Source organism: Bos javanicus, chromosome X (genome assembly GCF_032452875.1).
Source record: "Bos javanicus breed banteng chromosome X, ARS-OSU_banteng_1.0, whole genome shotgun sequence".
NCBI lineage: Eukaryota > Metazoa > Chordata > Mammalia > Artiodactyla > Bovidae > Bos > Bos javanicus.
Window position 1 is genome coordinate 2,106,039 of NC_083897.1, and position 25,644 is coordinate 2,131,682.

General features: G+C 41.1%; 1 protein-coding gene across 3 annotated transcripts in view; it reads right to left on the minus strand.

Annotated features, from left to right (window-relative positions):
- Positions 1 to 8,954, minus strand: part of KLHL13 (kelch like family member 13) — a 197,090-nt gene extending 188,136 nt beyond the window's left edge. The window contains exon 1 of one of the 3 annotated variants that reach the window (XM_061407946.1): positions 8,649 to 8,954. The gene's annotated coding sequence lies outside the window, so the exon portion shown is untranslated. The remainder of the gene's footprint in view (positions 1 to 8,648) is intronic. The other 2 variants (XM_061407947.1, XM_061407948.1) reach the window with 2 other exon arrangements.
- Between the last annotated feature and the right edge of the window lie 16,690 nt (positions 8,955 to 25,644).

Genomic DNA, 25,644 nt, shown 5'->3' on the forward strand with positions numbered 1-25,644 from the left:
GCAATATCAAAGAAAGATGCAACTTTTCCCTCAGATTTCTGGTTCATATAGAAATGGCAAAACTCCAAGAGTTTTAACCAGTTAGGCCATCAATCTACTAAAAGAGACAATCATAACTATATCTACTATGTGGCTCGAACTGGGCTCAGCACTTTATATGCATTCTTTCATTTAATCCTTACAACCAACAGACGAAGTTGCTTACAGAGGAGACAAACAAGGCTCAGAGAGGTAAAGAGAGCTGCCCCAGATTACACTGTCAACAAAAGGCAGAGTTGGGATTTGAATCCCAGCCTGAGATTCCCAGACCAAAGATCTTAACCACTGAATTCTACAGCCTTCCCACTGAGAGACAGACAACAGCGTAACAGAAAACTTGGTTGAAATAAAGCATTCTTTAGAAATAAGTGAGACTACGAAGCAAAACACTACAACTCTCTTACCATCTTCTCCTGAAAAGACTATAAGTGCATGTCATGCAGAGAATATAAAGACCATTCCTTAATCACCCCTCTATACCCAGGTCCTTATGATCTTCCAGCAGTAACACATTACAACAAGTTCAGGCCACGGGAATTGTTATGCAATAGCACTAAGAAGTGGAGAAGGCAATGGCAATCCACTCCAGTACTCTTGCCTGGAGAATCCCATGGACAGTGGAGCCTAGTAGGCTACAGTCCATGGGGTCACACAGAGTCAGACACAGCTGACGCGACTTAGCAGCAGCAGCAGCACTAAGAAGGGTGGGACAGCAATAATAAAAACGAGCTGAAAGATAATATTCTTAGACTTACTCCATTCATGTTCACCCCCTTTCTTCACTTGCTTTTCTCTACATCTTTCTCATCAGGAGGAAAGCAAATCACTGCTTTGTAACAGGCACACCTCTGATGCACAGCCCACCCCTTTTCAAAACCACCTCAAACTCCAGAAACCTTTTATCAACCTCAAAAGCACATAAGCTGTGATAATTTCCCTCTACTATTAAATATTTCAGTAGTCAGCAACCAGCAAAATCGTTTGTATAGTGAATGAATTACAAACGAAAGAAGTTTAAAAAAAAAAAAAATATTTAGTTGCACTGGGTACCTGCAGCATGTGGGTTCAGTAGCTGCAGAGTGCAAGCTCTAGAGCGCAGGCTCAGTAGTTGTGCTTAGTTGCTCTGTGGCATGTGGAAACTTCCCAGACCTGGGATTGGACCCGTGTTTCCTGCACTAGCAGGCAGATTCTTATCCACTGCACCACCAGGGAAGGACTGAAAGCAGCTTTAAAGTTAGCAAAACTGAACTTCTGTCAGTGACACAGGAAAGCGTGCATAGAATGGGGCAAAGCTTTGATCCCATCAATTCTAACACCTTTCTTCTGAAGACAGTAGTCCCTTGGCAGGCCCTTCCTTCACTATCAATCATAGCTACTACCCCTCAACATTAGGACCTCAGTTAGCACTTGACACGTTTTAAGATTTAGGTCATTTTCAAACCACCAGAGTGTTTCCTTGAACTAGAAGAAATTATACAATCTGGGGGGGATGGGGAGGGGGAGAAATGAATGTTTATTGCCTTTTCTGATGTACCCTCATTGGTACATTGGTGGCTCATTGGTAAAGAATCCACCTGCCAATGCAGGAGATGTGGGTTCGATTCCTGGCTTGGGAAGATCCCCTGGAGAAGGCAATGGCAACTCACTCCAATATTCTTGCCTGGGAAATCACATTGACAGAGGAGCCTGGTGGGTTACAATCCATGGGGTCACAAAAGAGTCAGACACGACTGATCAACTAAACAACAATTACCTTTTCTGTAGGTTATTACAGGATTTTAAGGCTATGAAAATGTATGGGTATTTGACTGAAGGTACGACTCAAAGGGCACAGTGTGGCCTCTGTTTTCCAAAGGGTCAACCCAGGGTTACCACAGCTACCCTTACAGGCAGCCTTTCTCTGAAGTATTGGGTTTTACCTCAAATTTTTATCATGAATACTGCATTCTAAAGCACAATGTATTTTAATTTCTTCTAAATCTTTGTGTATAATAAATACTCCAAGAAAACATAAGCTGCTTTATTTTGTAGCTCCTACTACACACTATCATGTCACCACTCTGCTCATCCAGTGTACTCCAGATAGACAGAAAGAGCACTGCACAGAGATTCTATGTGTGTGAACAAGTGTAATGCCAAGAATAGAAGAAGTTAATTCATAAGTATTGATATTTGTTGAATGAATAGGCAGAATAGCTTTGAGGACTAGTTTTCAACTTTAAGAATATTCCAGAAAAAACCTTTTGAGACACTTTATACCCTGAAATCCACAAAAGAAAAAGGACAAAGAAAATATACAAATTATGATTTACAAATATTGATAAAGGAGAACCATAAAAAACATATTTTGCTCAGTTTAAGTGGAAGGAAAAGGCTGCCAGGATGTCATATAGAGATCATATTGTAGGGGGTAGGGAGTAGTTAGGGCGACTAAAAACCAGTTCCATTTAGTGAATACTAAAATGAGTTTTCCACTGACTCTTGTGTCTCCCTTTGTACATTTTAAATATTAATGATTTCTAACTTACAGAGGAAAATAAGGGATTGTAATGGACATCTGTGTTCCTGTGTAACCATGCATGATGCTGAAACTACTGAAGACCAGGAACCATGCCTCATTTGTTTCATACCTTTCTCTGGCTTTTAATACAGATTTCTATATACATGAAGAGTTCGAGAAGTGTTTAACAACTGCACAGAGTAAGTGTCTAGTCATATTAGATTCTTAACTGCATCTTCTCCACTAACCCCCCCTCAAAAGACTCGCCCTAAAGAAGCATGCATTGTTTTAAATAACAAAAGAATAACAAAAAATAAATACTTTTACTGGTACTAGATGAAAGACTATTGAAAGACTGGGGTCTTGGCTCCTTTCAATCATGTGACCCAGCCATATCTGTTTTCCTATGATAAAATGAGGCTCATACAGCAGGCCCTCTATCCAGAGTTGTTGCATGAATAAATCAGCATCTATTTACATGGTAACCATTGTGAGAGAGGTATTGGGAAGGACAAAACAGCATATTTACCTCCCTAATCCCAACCAACAGCAATGACTTACTTCGTGCAAGCCTTAATTTAAGCACTTTTGTGTAAGGTATACAATCCCTTATCTGAAAACCTTGGTGCCAGATGTGTTTCCAAATTAAAAAATGTCCAGACTTTTAGGTAGGCAGTAACCTGCATATCCCTGGAGAAGGAAAAGCCTACCCACTCCAGTATTCTGGCCTGCAGAATGCCACGGACTGTATAGTCCATGGGGTCGCAAAGAGTCGGACACAACTGAGCGACTTTCACTTTCACTTCACTTCAAGCTGCATATATGCTATATTATGTGATACCTCAGCAAGGTCTGAGGCACTGCCCCATAAACACATTACTAGTGCTACAACAAAACCAAATAAATATTAACATTAAATAGAGTAAAAGTTATCAAATACCCTCGTATCAGTTTAAGTCAAATTTTGTCACCACCTGAGTTTTGGCACCTAACTTACCAAATTAAATTTTCATCACACCTTTTTAATTAAAAATTGCAAATAACAAATTTTAGATGTAACTAACTCATTTAATCCTTCTAAGTACTCTAAGAAGAAAGTTATCTTATTCCTATTTTACAGATGAAAACTATTAGGTATAGAGAGGTTAACTCACACAGTATCCCCCAGCAAGTAAGACTCCCAGCCTGCACTGGAACCCAGACAGCCAAGTTCCACAATTGCGCTCTTAACAACTATGCTCTATGGCCTCTCTCAGAAACTGCTTGATGGCACCAAACATGTGATAAGTTCAACAGTAATAAACAATTAAAGTATCCAAAACAATAATAGGAAAAATGGCACAAGGCAGCATTTATCCCTTATTCAACAACTATTTATAGAGGATATACCACATGCCAGGTGCTCAGGAGATGACGACACATGAACCAGACAAGGTTCATGCAGGTTGCCTTCATGTAGCCAGAGCCCAGTGGGGAAACAGCCCGGCAACAAATAAAGATGATTATGACATGCATGATGGTAAGTGTGTAGGACTGCTGTTCATATCCAGAGGAGGAAAGCAGGTCAGGGTCAGGGGTGATAGGATATAAAATTTGAACTGTTCCTTGACTACCATTGGGATTTGCAAGGACAGAAAGGAAAAGAGAGGGCTTTTGAAATGGATGATGGCATGGCATCCATTCAAAAGGCCGCTACTGTGCACCTACTCCATGCCAAGAATAATGCTAAGCACAAAATTCCAAACTAGGTAAAATCCATTTAAACCAATAGAGGATTTCTTGTTAAGAGAATAATAAGGACAATTGGGATAGTAGGCCTATGTCCTATCATGGCGAATCCTTGAGTGTTAGGTTGAGGGGTTGGAATTTGACCCTGCAGGAGTCACTGAGGGTTATTTGGCAGGTTTCTGCTTCACAATATTCAGATTTATTCCTATGGAATGTCAATGACTATCTGCATTCTTATTTGGGGCCAATTAGACCTCCAAGTTGGATTGCGTTCAAGCAAGAGCTCAGGGCAACAAAATAAATGCCAAGTATAAATTCATTTAATCCTCAAGGAATAGAGAAAACTCTGATCTCTCAAAGAATAAAGGTATGGCAATTTGAAAACACTGGAGAAGGCAATAGCTAAAGGGAAGTGGCAAGCTCCTCTTAAATTCCAAAGGCCATTTCTAAAACCTAAGTTATTTCTTCACATGCAAATAAACTTTCCAACCTTCCAAAGTATATTTCCATGAGAAAAAATTTTTTACATTTCTTTTTTTATTATATTTCTTTATTTGGCTGTGTCCCAAGTGGCACAGTGGTAAAGAATCCGCCTGCCAATGTAGGAGATGCAAGGGTTCAATTCCTGGGTTGGGAAGATCCCTTGGAGTAGGAAATGGCAACCCACTCCAGTATCCTTGCCCAGAAAATTCTATGGACAGAGGAGCCTGGCAGGCTACAGTCCATGGGGTCACAAAGAGTAGGACATGACTAAGTGTGGGTGCGACGTGCATGCGCGCACACACACACACACACACATGCTGGGTCTTAGTTGCAGCATATGGGGTCTAGTTCCCTAACCAGAGATCAAACCCAGGCCTCCAGCACTGGGAACACAGGGTCTTAGCCACTGAATCATCAGGGAAGTCCCAAATTCTTAAGTTGAACGATGATCTGATCTTTAACAAGGCTGGTGACAACTCACCTCAGGGCTCTGGTGGACAATGTGACAGTGCAAACTCAACTGCTTCGTAACTTATTCACCTTGGAGTTCCCATTCCCTTACTCCCTTATCTAAGCAGAGTGAAAGAAGTCAATTACATATTTTATACATATCAAAGATTTCCATTCTCTTAAACAATTGAGTAGCTAGATATTCTACTTACCCTCTGCAAAACAAATTTTATTTACATCCACTAGTTTTTTTTTCAGTCATTGACCTTCCACAGAAAAGTACATAACAAAGACTCTCCAATGGTTTCCCACTATTTTTGAGAATCAAATTATTTATCAGACTCTGTAGGCCCTGCATTACCTATTACTGACTCCTTCCAGGCTCCCTAACTCCTTTAAAGCTCACTAGGTTCCATCCATCCTGGCTGGCTTTCTGTTCTTCAAATATCTCAAGTTTGTTTTTCTGTCTCAACGTCTTGGCTCTTACTCTTCTCTCAGCTCTTGATGAGGTAAGCTGACAAGGTAAGAGTGATCTCTCTTCTTTCACATCTCTGTTCAAAGGTCACCTTCGCTGAGAGGCCTTTTCAAACCACCCTTGCTAAAAAGGCCCTTTCCAGTTCTCCATCTCATAGTATTTCCACCATTGTTCTCACTACCATCTATAAGGATCTTCTTCATTTGTTTCCTTACCTACTGTCCATATTCTCTGGTGGAATATAGCCTCTGTGAGACTCCAGAAGATCAAGGATTACACCTCTTATAATTTACCATTGTGGCTAGCACATGGCCTGGCAAATAGAAGATGCCCAACAGATTTTGTAAGATAAATTATTAAATGATTGAAGAATATATTTAAAAGCTGACTGCTATGAATGTCAGTAACTTGAGAAAATCTTTTCATCTAATTTTGAGATGTTTTCTCTAGAGTTGTTCATTTTTCAAAATTTTTTCTACATTTTTTTTCTGAGATCTGAGGATACCTGACAAGTTGTTGTGCTAGTTCATGGCAAGAAAAATATACCAGTTTCAACCAATGGATTAAAGAGAAAATACTTCAAGGAGATTGTAGCAGTTTCTTAAACATCAATAAAATCAAACAATTAAAATAATTGGTTAGTCTCATTTCACTAATGTAAGTCAAATTACATGAAGAAAAGTAATTTAAAATGTAAATAAATGAAAAAGAGAATTCAGCAGCAAAGTGCAATTATGTTCAATCATGTTTACTAACATCGGAAATACCCAATTTGATAACTCCTGGATGTACCAGGTGGATTATCAAACACATTTTGAGTAAGAGTCTAAAGATTCAGAGCAAAATGCCTAAGACAAACTCATATCCACCTTTATTTTTTTTCTGGCAAACATAAATAGTTCATATTAGGGCAATCTTAGCTTAGTATCAGTAATAATTACAAAAGGAAAAAAAAATGACATAACAACATAAACTCTTTTCTTTGAAACAGTTGACAAGTTTATATATCTTTCCAGAAAGGGTTGCCAAGAAAATTACAGATTTAGAAGAGTAGGCCTATTTGTATAAATCCCCTTTCCCAAGTACACCCATTTTCCAAAAGAACTAAAGAGAAGTCAGAAATTTACCAAATGAATGAGGGAAATTACAGATCAACTGAAAGCCATATAACTAAACTGATGATCAGTTAATATTTATATTAACTGTAATATAAATATTCTTTAATATTCTTGTGAAAACCACTTTCCTCAGAGCAACAGCATAAACCCAATACTGTCACACCACCCTTTCTTAAAAGGAGCTTATAAAAATGGCAGATTAAAAGCATTGGGAATTTGAGGCCCTTATTTATCCGTTTTAAAAATACATCATTTGATGTTGCAGCAGAAACTACATGCATCGTCTCACGGCCAAAAAAAATGCTCCCAGGACAGTGATATTTAGCTGTCACCTTCATTCACAACTTGGTTTCTTCTGAGATGATTGCCAATTAGTGCACACTGTGTCAATGACAACACCTGGTCACACACCAAGTAAACAATTCTATCACTGTTAAATGTAAGGAGATTAATAAAAAAAAATACATGCAGACAAGGAAGCTAATATTTTTAAATGTAAAATGATGTCATAACTATAACTACTTAATGGATTATTTCACTTTTCTCAGTTTTCAAACTTCAACACTGGATATAGCCCATTTCCAGGAACACAGCCGCCAAGGTCGGCCTATGCTAGTTCACTGTATCTCCCTCCACATCCAGCTTCTTCATTCAATTTTCTTCACGAGCTAATTAGAGCATGGAAGTGAGTAAACGAACCTCAGTATAGGAGCACGGGGAGAAGGCAGTAGGCTGGTACTGTGTGAAACTGACTTCAGCAAACAGAAAAGTCATCCCTTTGACATGGTTTTTAAATTCTGCTTCTTGAGGGTACATACAAATATGTGATCAGCAGTAAGAAATTGTGGCTTCTTAAAAAAAAAAAGGCAGGGACCCTCCCAACAGAGTCAGTTTTAAACCCCAGAGTCTGTCAGTTCCAATTGAGTGGGTTTGGTAACCAGCTTAGGCTAACTTGAGTGACTTTATCCCAAACTACTAGTCCTCTGACAACACTGCAACGCTGAACACTCCAGTTTGCAGGAGAAATGGAGCCAAGCATCAGGGTCCCTCCCACTGTCTCTCTCTACGGCCTGCTTGGCAGCGTGGGAAGAATCAGACGGAGGACCATGTGCTAGGATTAAATACAAACAACATACATATATCCATTCTCAGTGCTTGTGGTTCTTGGACTAAGTTACTGAACACTAGGAAAAAAACAAAGTTGGAAGTTCTTTAGATGCTGTTTACTAAAGGCTCGTTCCCATCACTCTCAGTACACCGTACAGTAGACTGGAAGCTTCCAAGAAAATCATTAGTGAGCTGCGATGAATCCAAAGCAGCCTAGACTTTTTAGAGATGAAGACACTCAAAGCAGAGTTAAAAGCTTCGAGGAAGAGAGGAGGGTGCTGCTGACTCGGGAGCCAGCAGCGAAGCCTCCCAAGTTAGAAGATTCGGAGGGAGGGATGGATTAGGAGGCACAAAGCAGAAACTGTGGGAAGACAAGAGACAGCGGGGCCCGAGGCGGGCAGAGAGACCCCCGACCGTCAAGGGCAGCGGCAGCCCCGGAGAAGAAGATCTTCGAGGGGTAACAAAGAAGGAAAGGAAAACTCGGCACAGTGGTCCTCCAAGAACCCAGGCGACGGGCGGAGCCAGCGAGTCGGGGAGGGAGAGCTGAGAGGTGCGGGCAGGAGGGCGTACACCCGCAAGTGAGAGAAAATGGGCTGTGGGGACGGAGCGAGGGCGTGTGAAGAGCGGAGGTAACCCCCTGTACGCCCGCAGGTCACAACTCCGGACCGGCGCGCCGCCTGGCCTCGCCGGGTGCCCGGGGCGCGAAGGCGGCCGACAGAGCCGCTGCCACTTCAGGACCCTGCCTCACCTTGTGTGCGCGTCCCGGCGTCCCGCCGCCCGTCCGCTCGCTGCTGCGCTCCGAGGGCCGAAGAGCGAGTCGCGCGCAGCCGGGGCTCCGTCCTGAGGCGAGGCAGCGGCCCCAGTCCTCCGCAGCCCCTTGCTCGCCCCGGTCACTTCGCCTCGCTCTCCCGTAGGCGGAGAGCACGGACCCTACCCCGAACGCCGCTCCGCTGATTTGAAACGCTCCGTCCCAGGGTTCCCCGGAATAGGAGCGGCGCTCCTGCGGCCGCAGCGGCGGAGCCTCCGCCTGACCTCATGGGGGGGCGGGGGGCAGGGGGAAAGGGGGGCGGGAGCCCAGCTGAGGAGGGGTGGGGGAGGGCGCGCGCGGGCGGGGGCAACATGGCGGCGGGGGCGGCCCCGGCGGCGCCTGCGCGGGAGGCGGGGGAGCTGGGGTAGGACCCAGGGTAGGGTCCGAGCGCAACTCCGCGGCCGCCCGCTGCGTGGCGAGGAGGGGCGGGAGGCGGGCGGGCCGCGCGGTGGCCCCCACGCCTCCGAAACCCGGACATTCGGCTTAGAGCACACACGGCCCCTGGTGCCCAAGACAGAAGGGGTGAAAACGGTCAAATATCCGGGGACACGGCGCGCCCGCCAGGAGGAGCGCCCCCGCCCCGAGCCTCCTGCCCGCGCGTGTCGCGGCCCCTCGTGGTCGCAGAGGGCCCGGGCGCAAGGTGTCTCCTCAAGCCGCTTCACTTCGGTGGGGCGCGCACCTCAAAAGAAGCCTGACCCGGGATGTCACACAACTGCTGTCCATCACTCTTGAGATGCGCTTCATCTTTCCCCCTGCGGGAGGTACAGACGACTAAGAAAAAAGAACAAATACGACGCTTTACCCAGGGTCTGCTAAGCACCCAGCGCTGAATTATGAACGCACTGAACTCTTCGAGCTACTCCACAAGGTCCACAGGCAGTGTTGTCTCCATTTCACAACCGCCAAGACTGAGGTGTCAAAGTCAAATGATTACTTGCCCAAGGTTACGTAATTGGTAAGGGGCAGAACAGGGCCCAGGATCCCAAGCGGCGTGATTCCAGCGCCCAAGTTCTTAACCGCTGTGCCATGCTCTTTCCAAACTGGTGGAACTGCTATTCTGAGTCACAATCTTGACTCTCTCCCCCAAGTTCTGCCAGCCAAGCCCCCAACAAAAACCCCAGTCAAGCCTGTTTTTCCCCCTTGCAGGTCTTCTATTCATTCTTTGCCTTCTTGACGGTTATAGCCCGGGGCCACCTTCTTACACTTCTTCCTTTGCCTTTTCTTCTTATAATTCCAGACTCCTCCTCAGAAAAATAATGGAGCGTGCTGTTAGCAACCAGTTCACTCAGTTTGTTTTTTAAGGAAAGTGATGGGGTGGGTGTGGGACGGTAGTTCTTTATGCTTTGTAACATTTCTCTTTGCCTACCAGTCAACTCCTCTGGTGTCTGAGAGCTCAACATTGCTGACTTGGTATTTCAAATTCCCTCCACTGAAATTCTAGTAGTGCATTTTAAGTAACTTTGAAATAATCAGTTACTCAAAAACTGGCAAGAACTGAAGCTATCACCACATTGTTAGACTTTACCAAACTGGTAAAAAGAAAGAGAGAACTCCAAATGCACGTGGAATTTATATTATCTTTTACCTGCCTGTCAGTGGATTCAACACAATGCATCTTTGTTAACAGGCACGCATGCATTCATTGGCTTCTCCACCATGCCTATTTAATAATTATCACCGTATACCTATGTTACACACAAAATGCCTGTTAGGTAGAAAGCACCTGTTACAAGAGTTTACAGTCTCACTGATGAGATGTGTTTAAAGCAATTGATTTCAGTGTGTATGAAAAATCTGGCACGTTAAGTTAAAAATAAACAAGTGAATACAACTGAGTGAAATACATCCAAGATACTGCTTCATCCCGGACATAAAAAGGTTTAAGGGGGGTAGTTTTACAATACGTTTTCAAACAGAAATAATGGGAAAATAGGGTAATCACGTGTGGCCATAGCCTCCCCAATTCACCCTATGAGAAAACCCTCCAGATACATAGCAAGGAGGGGAGCAGTTATAGAATCTGCATTTGAACAATTGGATAGGAATAAGATAGATTACAAATAGACTTATCTGATAGGAATTAGTTGTTGTTTGGGTTAGAATGCTTTGAATAGTTAATCTAGTGGACAGAGCACCATGGCTTGGAGTCAGAAGACATGAGATATGTTACATTAACACGACCATTTCTCTTGAGTGTGTCTTCCTGAATTTAGAGTGGGATAATGAAGATATTCCCTGGAGAAGGAAATGGCAACCCACTCCAGTATTCTTGCCTGGAGAATCCCATGGAGGGAAGAGCCTGGCAGGCTACAGTCCATGGGGTTGCAAAGAGTCGGACACGACTGAGCTACTTCACTACTAATGAAGATATTGGACTGATCTGCCTCACAGCATTGTTCCAGGTTAAAAAAAAAAAAAAAAGTCATGAAAGTACCTTGTAAACTTGTAAAAATTATATATAAAATGTAAAACAATGTTTTTCTTAAATCAGACTGATTGGCCACTAGAAGCTAGGGATGTAATTATGAAAGATATTGCAAGTTACCCTGTAGCCTAAAATGTCAAGAATTAGAGTTTGTAATGAAATAGGACAAACTCTGAAGAATGGGGAGGTGTAACAGAAGTTCAAGAAATAAGAAAACAAGTCAAAACAAAATAATAATGGTGAAAAGAATGCTGAAAATGGTGATGGCTATTGTGTGCTGAGGGCTTCCCCTGTGGCTCAGCGGTAAAGAATCTGCCTGCAATGCAGGGGACGAGTGCTTGATCCCAGGGTTGGGACGATCCCCTAGAGGAGAACATGGCAACCCTCTCCAGTATTCTTACCTGGAGAATCTCTAGACAGAGGAGACTGGCAGGCTACAGTCCTTGGGGTCCCAAAGAGTCAGAGCATGCACACACACATTATGGGCTGAATTGTACCCCTGCCCCCAAATTCATATGTTGAATCTTAAGTATCTCAAAGTGTAATGTTACTTGGAGATAAACTATTTAAATAGGTAATCAAATTAAGATGAGATCTTTAGGGTGGGCCCTAATCACTCATGACTGTTGTCCTTATGAGAGGAAATTAGGACACACACAGGCACACACACTGACCATGTAAGGACATAGTGGGAAGCCAGCCATCTGCAAGGCAAGGAAAGAAGCCTCAGAGGAAACCAAACCTGTTGACACCTCATTCTCAGACACACAGGCTCTATGAGAACTGTGAGAAAATAAATTTCTGCTTATTGCTGTTTAAGCCATCCAGTCTGTGATACTCTGTTGTGTCTACTATAACATAAAAGCCCAATATAACAGTACAAAATTGAAATGGCAACTGGATATCCTCTGTATTAGTTAACTGTTAATTGCTGCATAACAAATTGCCACAAACCTGGTACTGGTCTCAAACTACACACATGTATTATCTCAGTTCCTGGGGGTCAGAAGTCCAAGCAGAGCAGAGCTGGATGTGATGCTCAGTCTCACAAAGTTGAAATCAAGGTGTCAGCCAGGCTGCATTAACTTGTGGAGCTCAGAGTCTTCTTTACAGCTCATTCAGGTGATTGGATTCAGTTCCTCAGGCTGGTAGGGCTGACACCCTGGGCATCTCCAGGCTCTAGAGACTGCCCCTCTCCATAATCAGCTTACAATAGGGCTGTTCATTTCATCATGCTCAGCAGGAGAACTTCTCTCTCCTCCAGAAGAGACTTTAATTACATCTTCAAAATCTCTTCACTGTTTTCATATAAAGTAACCTAATCATCACAGTGGGACTTCCCTGGTGGCCCTGCCAGTGCAGGAGGCGCAGGAGACACGGATTCAATCCCTGGGTTGGGAAGATCCCCTGGAGAAGGGCACAGCAACCCACTCCAGTATTCTTGCCTGGAGAATCCCATGGACAGAGGAGCCTGGCGGAGTACAATCCATGGGGTCACTGAGTTGGACACAACTTATCAACTAAACAGCAACAGTTATCAGAGTGGTCACCAAGCACTCATATACAGGGAAGGGAATATACAGGGTGTATAAACCTGGGGGGAAGAATCTTGGAAGTTATCTTAGAATTCTGCCACCAGGTCCCCTAGCAGTTTGACAAGATCAATTTAATTATATATTTATAGAAATTCGACTAGACAGAGACCATGCAGGCAGACATGGACACACACATACACAGACGCACACACGCCACAAAGCACCCAGCCACGGCTGAGGCCTAGTCCCTCAGGAAGCATTTGCCAGCTTGCTGTGTGCCTAATAGATGTGAAACTAAGGTCTTTCGAGTGCATTAACTCTGATTAGAGAACAAACTGAAAAGTATCAGGACACCTTTTTTAGCCTCTCCGCTCAATTTGCGTTTCTTTAAAACACTCTTCTGGTCCATTATTGAATGGAACTGTTATTTAAGGCGAGCCCACAGGGGGCCTGCTTAAGCCCCTGACTTACTCCAAAGAGTGAAATAAGAAGCAGAATAAGGAAGAAGGTTTCTATTCCCCTGTGGCTCACAAAATAATGTAGACAAGTAGCCTAGTGGGGTGGGGTGTGTGTTTAAATATAGAAATAAATATGGACTTTCTAAGTGAAACAAATATGTTTCATCCCCTTAAAGGAGTGAGCTCTTAACTGGGCTTCAAGGAGAGATCGAGATGGAGCTTAAAGCCAGGAAAGGATCTAAAGAAGCTGTACAGATTTTCTAACATCAAAGGATGACATTAGCCATAAACAACATGAACTCTATCTTGCATGCAGGACTCTGGGAAGACTCTAACCCTGCCCTCTTCTGTCAAAACTTCTCAGAGCTGACTTCTCAACACAGCTTCTGTGCATTTCATTCTTACAAGAGCTCAAGTTGGGAGGGTCAGAAATAAAAACTGTTCTGGGCACTTTAGAATCAAAGGGTTCTAAAAATAGAACTATAGGATGAGTGCAAAGGATACCACTGAGCATTCTGAAGCGTGAGAGTAATAAGAAGCAATGTCTGTTTGAGAATCAGCATGACTTCTCTGAGTCAGACAGGGGCAAAGGCAAATGCAGGGAGACTGGTAGGAAGAGCTGCAGTAGGCAGACAAGTGACGATGCAGCTTAGAATAGGGTGGTAGCAGAAGAGACTTAAAAAAAAAAAGGCAGAGACAGCAGAGATATATTTAAGAGGATGACCCAGCAACTAGGAAGACCCATTCAACTAGATGAAAGATGATGTCATTCACTATGCTGAGAAGGACTGAAGCAACCAGATTTTGGAGGGGGGGGAGTGGGGGGGGGAGTAGGGGACTGCATTGCATAGGAGGTCCATTTGAGACATGTTACCTTTGTTACTGAGATACTCAAGAGGAGAGATCAAGCAGGCAGGGATGTATGCACCAAAGGCTCAGAATAAATTCTGTGTGATGGAGAGGCTTCATTGGCATGCTTCTACAGAAAGTGGTGCTCAAGTGTTGTCTGTCTCCCCAGCGTGCTACAACATGATATACATAACAACCTGGATGGATCCCAAAATTATTATTCTAAGTGAAAGATGCCACACAAAAAGGGGCGCATACCATACGACTCAATTCATATAAAATTCTAGAAAATGAAAACAAACCTGGAGTGGTAGAAAGCAGGTAAATGATTGCCTGGGGATGTGCAGCTCATTTGTCCATTCATTCGATAACTATTTATTGAACGTTTCCCATATGAAAGGCAAATGCTAAATTCTATGAGAGACACAAAGAAATATAAGATCTGGTCTCAAAATTTATAAAATCATTTTGAGGAGATATGTAAAAGTTCAAGTAACCATTATACCAAGCACGTGTGATGTGTCATATGTGTGACACAAGCAATGGAAATTCATACAATCACACTTTGTCATATCAGTAAATTGGAAATAAAATCCTAACATCAGATATTTGGTTACATATATTATATGAATATATAACTGAATACTCCACACTCTTTCAAAAACAATACATGATTTTATCTATTGAAATGGAAAGATTCATGATAGATTACAAAATGGTACTACGATACCCCTCCCACAATAAATACACACACACACACACACACGTATACACATACAGAGAAATAGTTAAGAAAACTATACAATAAGATACTAACTGTGATTATTCTTTCAGGTATGAGATTATGTGGGTTATATTCTTTTTTTCAATTTTATTTTAATTTTATTTATTTATTTATTTTGGCCACACCATGCAGCTTGTGGGAATCTTAGTTCCCCCACAAGGGATCTAACCTGGGCCCTCAGCACTGGAAGCCCAGAGTCCTAACCACTAGACTGCCAGGGAATTTCTGGGGGTTCTTATATTCTTTTACTTTTATGTACTTTCTGATTTTTGTATATTGAGACTAAAAGAAGGAAATAATGGGACTTTTTTTTTCTAATAAATAGGAAAGGCTTTAGAGAAATTTTGATGCAGAGTCATGTTTTAGCCAAGTTATTTTTGAATTTTTTTACTGAGGTTTGACATATAATATTACATTAGTTTCGAGTGTGCAACAAATGATTTGATATTTGCATACACTGTGAAATAATGACCACAATAAATCTAGTTAACATCCATCACCATACATAGTTACAAAAAATTTTTTCTTGTGATGAGGACTTTTAAGATCTACTCTCTTAGCAACTTTCAAATGTCCAATACAGTATTATTAACTATAGTCACCATGCTGTACGTATATCTCTGTGGCTTATTTATTTTATAACTGAAATTTTGTACCTTTTGACCCACTTTGTCCCCCTAAACCCCTCTAGGCACGTCATGTCTAGATGAGACTATATCTACTAGAGATACACAACTAGGGCACTTAATTAGAATATGTTTCTTGAGAGATGGTAGTTAAAACAATGGAAACAGTTAAGAAAACTCAGAGGAACCTAGACTCACGAAAGACTTAGTTATCACTTAAGACTTAGTTACAACTGGTGTGTGCTCAGGTGTGTCTGACTCTTTGCAATCCCATAGACTGTAGCCCACCAGGCTCCTCTGTCCATGGGATTCTCCAGGCAAGAATACTGGAGTAGGTAGCCATTCCCTTCTTCAGGAGATCTTCCTGACCCAGGGATTGAACCGTCTCTGCATCTCCTGCATTGCAACAGATTTTTAACCCACTGAGCCACCTGGGAAGCCCTTAGTTAACTAGAGGAGACACCAAAAGAACAATGGGGGGAAAAAGAGGTCACTTCCAAGTGAGAAACAAGAAAACATCAGAATGAACAGAAATGTAGGTGTGCTAAGCATAAGAGAGTGAGAGGCACTTACTCTTACAGGAGTAAGTGCCTGTAGGACTTACAGTGACACTCTTTAAGTACAAGTGTCCAAAGCAAGTGTAGAATTTTAAACAGAAGATGCCTTTTTAAAAAAATGTACCATGATATTACCGTATAAAATGTGTCATCTTTCTCAAATGCAAATCTAAATATGTCATTTAGTGTCAAATTGCTTCTTCTTTGCACATTAGAACTCATAGAAATCAGGAGACCAGAGCTAGAAAGGAATGCAAAGACCATTTCATCTTGGCCCTTAATTTCACAGATGAGAAAATTGAGGCCCAGAGAATTAAACTGATTTGCCCAGGGTTATACAACCAGTGACTTAAATATAGTCACAATTTTTCAGCTGTCTGTGCTAAAGGGGAATGCAGGAGCCTTGGTAAATGAATCCTTAGATATTGCACTAATCTCACTTTGTCAACAGTTTTAAGGTTCCTCCTTTCACGATCTTCCTTTTCCTGTAACTCGGCTTGGGCCTAACCTATGCCCCTTCTTTCCACCTTCCCCTCTCCTTTTCCCTAAACCTGTCTCTTTTGTGGGGACTGCTTCATTTTGCCAGGACTCTGCTCCTACGATCATCATCATAAGGATGCCCCACTCTCTACATCCTAGCAAACAGTTTCTCCTTTTATCAGACTCAGAGCTAATGTCACTTTCCCTAGGAAATATTTTCTGTCCACCCAGGAGACAATGCACACACCTCGGTGCAGTGGTGAAGAGCTAAGTTTGTCTGGGTTTGAATCCAAGTTCTGCCACTCACTGTGACCTTGGGCAAATGCCTGAATCTCTTTTTGCCCACCTGTATTTTGTAACACAGGGATCCTAATAATTCCTTATCTATTGGATTCTCCTGAAGGTTAAATAAGTTACTATACATGAAAGCACTTAGAACTATACCTGGTACACAGGAAGCGCTACAGAATTCCTAGAAACTATAGGGACCTCCCTGGTGGTCCAGTGGTTAAGACTTCACCTTCCAACATGGGGAGTGCAGGTTTGATCCCTGGTTGAGGAGCTAGGATCCCACATGCCTCATGGCCAAAAAAAAAAACAACAAACAAACAAACAAACAAAAAAACATAAGACAGAAACAATATTATAACATACTCAATAAAGACTTTTTTAAAATGGTCCACAGGAAAAAATCTTAAAAAAAAATATAAAAGAAGTCTTAAATACTGTCATTATCTCAAACCCATTCATCTCACCAGAGCACCTGAAATACTCTCGGGTATTCTGTACATACCTGCCTCCCCCTACTAGACTATAAGCAGTTACTTAGCACACACACACAGCCATAAGCAGTTAAGGGGTACATAAAATAATTAGCTGTGAAATATGATGTCAAAACTACTTTTGAAAAGACTTGCATATCACTTCTTCCATGTAAGCAAATGAGCTCCCTTAAATACTATGTCATTTGGGCAAGTCTTTTACATTTTCTAACTCTTCTCCAGCATGTAAATGGGATAGTAACACACTATTCAACATTTCACAAACTGTAATGAATAGCAATGGCAACCCACTCCAGTACTCTTGCCTGGAAAATCCCATGGACGGAGGAGCCTGGTAGGCTGCAGTCCATCGGGTCGCTAGGAGTCGGAGACAACTGAGCGACTTCACTTTCACTTTTCACTTTTATGCACTGGAGAAGGAAATGGCAACCCACTCCAGTGTTCTTGCCTGGAGAATCCCAGGGACGGGGGAGCCTGGTGGGCTGCCGTCTATGGGGTCGCACAGAGTCAGACACGACTGAAGCGACTTAGCAGCAGCAGCAGCAGCAAGGTACTTCAAGATGAAAAGCACTACAGAACTGCACAGTATTTTTTAACAGGGTTTGCCTTCTTCATTGGAGAAGGAAATGGCAACCCACTCCAGTGTTCTTGCCTGGAGAATCCCAGGGATGGGTGAGCCTGGTGGGCTGCCGTCTATGGGGTCACACAGAGTCGGACATGACTGAAGTCACTTAGCAGCAGCAGCAGCCTTCTTCATTCTTGAAGATAGTAAATGTGACTATAGGAACTTGTTTATAGCCTATAAACAAGTTTTTTCAGGTTCAGCTCAGTTCAGTTCAGTCACTCAGTCACGTCCAACTCTTTGTGACCCCATGAATCACAGCACGCCAGGCATCCCTGTCCATCACCTAGCTTTCTTCTAATGTAACATTACATTAGAAGATTTCAACGGCAAAGTAGCAGGAGCTTCTTGGGAACAATGGTCCCAGTTTCATAAACATGCTATTGTTGGGGGTCTCTGCCTCTTATCATTAGGTGAGACCTGCACAGCATCTGATCAAGTTTCTTTCTCTAGTCTTTCAGCCCAACGAAGTCTCCATTGCATCAGCAGTTGTTGATCAGTTTCGGTAACTGATTCCATGCAAAAGTCAAACCTTCCCTAACCAGCAGTCATGACGCCTCATGCCTACTAATAGCCACAGAACAACTTCAGACTAGCTTCAGCCTCCGCTAACACCCACAAAATAAAAAAGTCTAAAGTAGCACCAGCCAACAGAAATATAATGTGAGCCAAAAACATTAGCCACACATGCAATTTTAAATTTTCAAATAGCTATATTTTAATAAGTAAAAGGAAACAGGTGAAATTAATTTAATAACATTTTATCTAAGTCAATGAAACCAAAATATTTTCAACAAGTGATCATTACAAAAAAGAATTAATGAGACGTTTTATATTACTCTTTTTTTTGTCCTAAGCCTTTGAAATCCAGTGTGTATTTTATACTTACAACACATCTTAACTTGGACTGGCTATATACTAACTACTCAATAGTCACATGTGGCTAGTGGCTACCATATTGGACATGGTAAGTTTAGAGATCTGGTTTACTGACCTGAAATAACCTAAAATTATATACTTATATATACCAGAGAATTGTCTCCAGCAGCACTCCCCTTGCACAATACCCTACAAGTGTAAGAAATGACATAGAAGATGTAACTTTTATTATCTACACATTAAAAGTTTTCCTAAGTACTACTAATAAACTACAAAGGCATTATGTAGTAATATGATAGAATGGCAAACATGATAGTACAGAAAAATATGAAAATTCTAAAGGATTAATTGCATATGGAAGACCAACTGTTACATTTCTGACCAGTCAGAAGAGAAATAGGGAGCAGGAATTACCCACTGAGTGTATCAAGTTTAGAACAGAAGACATTTAAAAAATAAAAGCAATGCTTTGTCTGAATTTTTGAGGATTTGGAATCACATGAATATTTTTAAAGAAAAACAATTGTATTACTTTCAACTATATAGAGAAGTGCAAATTAGACTGGCAAAGAGTTGGTAGAAACCCTTGATAGATAGACCCGCTCTATTAATCAGGAAGACAGTCAGCCAACTAAGGGCATCTAATACTTCCCATGTGCTATTTCCTCTGTCTAAGCACGCCATGCCCCAAGTCCTTTTCTCCCAAGCAACTTCTGCTAATCTCCAGATCTCAGATTAATGTTTTTCTCCAGATGACCTTTTCTCATATCTTAGACTAGAATGGATAGTTCTGTAATATTCCCAAAGCACCTTGTACTCAAATAGTATCACCCCATTACTGTAAACCATTATTTGCCTTCATGCTAGAATGTAAGCCTCATGGAGGAATGAACTAGGTGTGTCTTGTTTGTTGGTGAACCCCAGTGTCTCAAATGAAGCCTGGCACATTGGGAGCACACAAATATTGTTAAGTCATTAACTCAAGCCCCTAATAATTATGTTTTGTTATGGACAACTGTTGGGTTAGCGAAAAAGTTCATTCGGGATTTTCCTGGACAACTTTTTGGACAACCCAATGTATTAGCATACCAATTGCACGTAGAAGAAGGCATCAACAGTGTTTATTCCTTTAAGTACTTTATACTCTTCTAATATAGTCATATTTATAATACTGATGTTCTTGGCAATGTTTTTATTTTTCCATGAAAAGTGAAAGTCGCTCAGTCATGTCTGACTCTTTGTGACTCCATAGACTATAGCCTGCCAGGCTCCTCTGTCCATGGAATTCTCCTGGTAAGAATATTGGAGTGGATAGTCATTGCCTTCTCCAGGGGATCTTCCCAACCCAGCGATCAAACTGGGGTCTCCTGCATTGCCATGAAGAGGGCAAAATCTCAGTTTTGGTCTGCATATTCTCAATCAGTGAAGTGCATATTAATGAAGCTATCCTGTATTATGATTAAATGATCCTTGGAACTTCACACCAGCCACTTCATCTCAGGGATTAAAGTTTTAGAATGTGATTTATCTACCTGACATAAATGATTTTAAGGTTGTCTCTCTTTAATTCAAGCCAGGTCAAAGTGAGTGAAACTCGCTTAGTCGTGTCCCACTCTTTGTGACCCCATGGACTATACAGTCCATGGAATTCTCTAGACCAGAATACTGGAGTGGGTAGCCTTTTCTGTCTCCAACCTAATACAGAGTTTGGATATAAACCCCACCTTATATCCATATATATGTAGTGTTTATATCCAAACTCTACTTTAACATTCATGATACGGGAAACTGTATTTCACCTGAATTTTAACTTTCCTGACATTCTTGGAAAAACTAATTTTTTTAACAACTATTTCCCCACAGCATGAAATATGTACAGCCAGGAGCTACCCCATTAAATAGCCACACCCATCTTGCCCAACTCTAACACTTTGCTAGTAATTAGCTGTGCAGCCTTAGGAATGTTACAAACGTTCTAAACTCTTCTAAGTTTCCCATCTCACTCTAGGACATTTTTGCTTGTCATTCTTCAATATGACACTCACTACTGTTTCCCTTATTACTCTCAAAGACTAGAGTTAATATTTGTTGAGTGCTATGGTGGACCAGGTACTGTGCTAAGCCCTTTAGAAATATTATTTCATTTAATCCTCACAGCAATCCTATGAGGTAGGTGTCATGAGTGTCTTCATTTCACAGAGGTGCAATGTGAAGCACCGAAGGTTAAATAACTTCCATAAGGATTCACAGGTATTAAGAGGCAGAGCTGAACACTGATCCTGAGCAGAGCAGCTCCAGAATTTAGGCTACATCATTTTGATGAAAATGTTTGTATTCTAGTGCCTCTGCCTTGCTCTGGCCTTCTCAGTGGAAAATGAAAAAGCTATTATATATAATTTTTACTCAAGATACTTGAGTGTATATCAGATCATCACATTTATACACCTTAAACTTACATAATGTCATATGTCAATTAAATCTCAATAAAACTAAAAAAATGTTTTAAGATACTTTTGGCAATGATATAGTAAAAAGAATGTCTATTAGTTTTTTTAAACTTAAGTTACACTATCATTCCTCTTCCTAAATTCTACCTACCTTTTTTTATATTTTTGAAAATCACTACAACAGATTTTTTTCCAACAGGAAACAGTTAATAAATAGTATTATATTTAATAAATACATATTTATTACCATGATCCTTGTTACAGACAGCTTTTCCCCCTCTGCTCAAAATTCATCTAAAACTTGAGTTATATGAATGGGAAGTTAAAATTTCTGAGTTGGAAAGGATCTTAGAGAAGACCCAACCTCCTCATCTTAAAGGCAAGGATTCCTGCATCAAGACTGAATATGTTAGTCCTTTAGTTCATTTATTCATTAATTTTGCAAACATTTATTGAGTATTGAGTATCTGCTATGTGTTCTACCAGCTTCCCAGGTGGCGCTAGTGTTAAAGAACCGCCTGCCAATGCAGAAGACACAGGAGGCACGAGTTTGATCCCCAGGTCGTGAAGACCCCCTGAAGGAGGGCATGGCAACGCACTCTAGTATTCTTGCCTGAGAAATCTCATGGACAGAGGAGCTGGGTGGGATACAATCCATGGGGTCGCGGGTGTCGCTCAGACTTAGCAACTAAACAACAACAAATACAATTGAATAAGCAAGATAATTTCAGGCAATAAGAAGTGCATGAAGAAAAAATGAAGAAATGAGGACTTCCCTGGTGGCGCATTGGATAAGAATCTGCTTGCCAATGCAGGGGACACTAGTTTGATCCTTGGAAGATTCCACCTGCCACAGAGCAACTAAGTCCGTGAGCCACAATAGCGGAGCCTACCATGCTGCAACTACTGAAGCCCATGTGCCTAGAGCTTGTGCTCCACAACGAAGAGTAGCCCCCACTCACTGCAACTAGAGAAAGCCTGAGCAAAGCAATGAAAAGCCAGGGCAGCCAAAAATAAATAAATAAATACATGAAATTTTAAAATTCTTTAAAAACAAAACAAAAAACCTGAAAACAAGAGAAATGCGACAGCCAGTGATTTGAGATGGGAGGAGCTATTTCTAAAGAAATGGTCAGGAAATAATGCTCTTAAGAAGCAAAATTTGCACTGAGCTCTGAATGAAGAGAAGAAGCCACCCAAGCAAAGATCTGAGAGAAAGCCATTCCAGGGAGGAAATGACAAGTGAAAAGCCCTGAGGTGGGGATGAATTGGATGGATTAAAGTAATAGAAGAATAGCCATTATAGCTGAAGAACGGTAAGTTAAGGGCTGAGTGGTATAGAGCATGATACTGTGAAAATGAGGATAAAAATAAAACTGCTAACAGCCTGTGGTCTGTGCAAGGAATTTTAATATTATTCTAACTGTAATAAGAAGCGGTGATAAGATGTCTTAGTTTTTTACATAATAATATTAAGTGGTGTTAAAGCCTTAAATCAGAGTACAATGTGTGTGTGTTAGCCGATCAGTCATGTCTGACTCTTTGGTGACCCCATGGACTATAGCCCACCAGGCTCCTCTGTCCATGGAATTCTCCAGGCAAGAATACTGGAGTATGTTGCCATTTCCTTCTGCAGGGGATATTCCTGACCCAGAGACTGAACCTGGGTCTCTTGCATTGCAGATAGATGCTTTACCATCTGAGCTACTAGGGAAGCCCAAATCAGAGTACAACAGCTGTAACTTATCATTAGTTCTCAGTTGTATACAGAATTGCTAGACCATGAGTTGAGTTTGTTTAATATCAATGCTTTGATAAAATAATGGAAATTTTTTAGAAATGGTAGCAATTACTGTTATAGTAATGTCCCCCATTGAATCACACCTCCCTGGACACATGGTCTTCCTGTAGTCCTTTAACACAGTAACCCTGAGCTTGGCCTCTCACATTGTCTCTGTGACTTGCTTTGGCTAGTGGGACATAAGCAAGCATGTCACCAGCAGAGGCTTGCAAAGCACGTACGTATTGGAGCCTGCTCTCCTTTGCTACTGGTAGAACCCATCAACCATATGAAGAAGTTCAGGGTAGCCTGCTGGAGTGTGAGTGACACTTGGCCTAGATTCTTCCACCACTCCAGCTGACAGCCAACCACCACCAGACAAATGAATAAACCCAACCACAGACATAAACCCTGCTAACACTCCACCCAGATAAACCCAACCCAGACCAAGCCCAGATCACAATGCGTGCATGCTCATTTGTGTCCAACTCTTTGTGGTCCCATGAACTGTAGCCCACCAGGCTCCTCTGTCCATGGGATTCTTCAGGCAAGAATACTGGAGTGGGTTGCCATGTCCTCCTCCCAGGGATCTTCACAACCCAGGGATCTAACCCTCAACTTCTGTGTCTCCTGCACTGGAGGCAAATTTTTTACCACAGACCACTGGGGAAGACTGCCAGATCACAGGCTAGTGAGCAAATCAAACATTTTAAGCCTCTAAATTTGGGGGTAATCTGTTGTGCAGAAATGAGTAATTGAGGCAGCTATATAAATAGAATCCCATTTCATAAGCTTCAAGGCAACCAAAAATTTCTGCATTACTGTATTTAAACTACTTTGTTTTACTGCTTCTTTTTGTCCCAGCCACACTGCACTCCATGTGGAATCTTAGTTCCCCAACCAGGGATCAAACCTGGGCCTCCTGCAGTGGAAGTGTGGAGTCTTAACCACTGGAGCATCAGGGAAGTCCCCAATCTAAACTACTCTTAAGTGACACTTTGTAAAATGATTCAATTGGTTTCAAGGTACTTAAAACAGTTTAAAATGATACATTCACAAAATATCAATGATACATATTTTAAAAACCACCCAAACCTATTAATATTACAGTTACTCCTGTACAGATATTCAAATACAGTTATTATATATAAATATCATTCCAAAAGGATACATTTTTATTTTGGGGGAAGGGACTTATCCACTTTATCCATGCAATTTATCTTTTTTTCTTTTTTATAATTATATTTATTTATTTTTAAATAATTGATGATTGCTTTACAATATTGGTTTGATTTCTGTCATACATCAACATGAATTAGCCATAGGTATACATATGTCCCCTCCCTCTTAGTTTCTTTCTTTAAGTTTTGAATAACAATTTCACAAGGTTCAAAACCAAAAATGTCATAAACTGATATCCAGTTAAAAGTTCTTCCCATTTCGGTCATATCCATCTACTACCCCCGTGCCACACAACCATTATTATTCATTTCTTATATATTCTCCAGGGTTTATGATTTTTTTATTCAAGAACTAAAATAGCAAAACTATATTTGTGTGTATTTTAAAGTAGCAAATGGGAGAAAAGGGGAGGATATAATGGTATTTGTTAAAAGAGAACTCTTTCTGCACAGGATGGTTGCCATTCTCTTTATCATCAATTTTTGCTCAGCTTTTATCAACTAAATTAATTGAGGAAGTATTTGTTGAGTCCCCTCTCAAACACAATTCTAGGTTCTGGCTCTGTATGTAGCCTAGATAAGAAATCATCAATACACTCTAGTGAAACCAAAAGTAGCTTTTAATGGATGACTCTAATTTCACAATAAAACAATAGTTTTTATAAATGTAGTAGTCTCTAACCAAGAAATCCAGTTTTTTTTTTTTTTATTGAATGTGTTAAAGGAAATTGAATATTTAGAAAACAACTGATCAAAACATAAACAGCTGGAAACAGCAAACATGAAGCCAAAGAAAAGAAAAATACAAGAAACTTGAGAAAACAGCTTTAGGAATGTCCATAGTTAGTAGCTTTCAACCACCAGGAAGATGTCCAACCAAAACTAAAATTTAAATGCCTTCAGGGAAAAAGGAGTTTCAACACTTAGCAACTTCATTACTAAGAAAGTATCTGACCTAAATTCACAGGGGAACCACTCATATTTTAAGTTACCTCATACTAATCTTTCTCAAGCTTATAAATATATTGGTGATGTGATGGACTCAAAAGCATCTTAAAGACCACACACGAACTTTAATATTAACTTGTACTGAGATAACAAACTAACTAAAAACTGAATAATGTATATCCCGTGAGAAGTCACAGCTCTAAGCAACAACACAGCATTCTGCTGCATAGAAAGCCGGAAGGCAGGCTTGGTCAACCATGAGATCACCACTTGCATTTTTATGTATCCCCCTCCCAGTATTTGAAAGAACTTGCGCAACTGAAATCAGTTCAAACGAGTCTGTCCACAACATCCTTGAATAGCCTTCAGTGTTTAACATTTTATTCTCAAGTGACTACTTTTCCACACATCGTTATGATGATGGTCAGTTTTGATGTTGAAAACAAACAGGTCTTGAAAGCAGATTGTTTCAAAATGTGTTAATATATAAAGTTTCTCAGCTCTGCAATTTTTTTTCTATTACCCTTATCATAGAACCAGGTGAGGGAAAAGTCTAGAGATGCTATTAATAGAATAGTTCGGA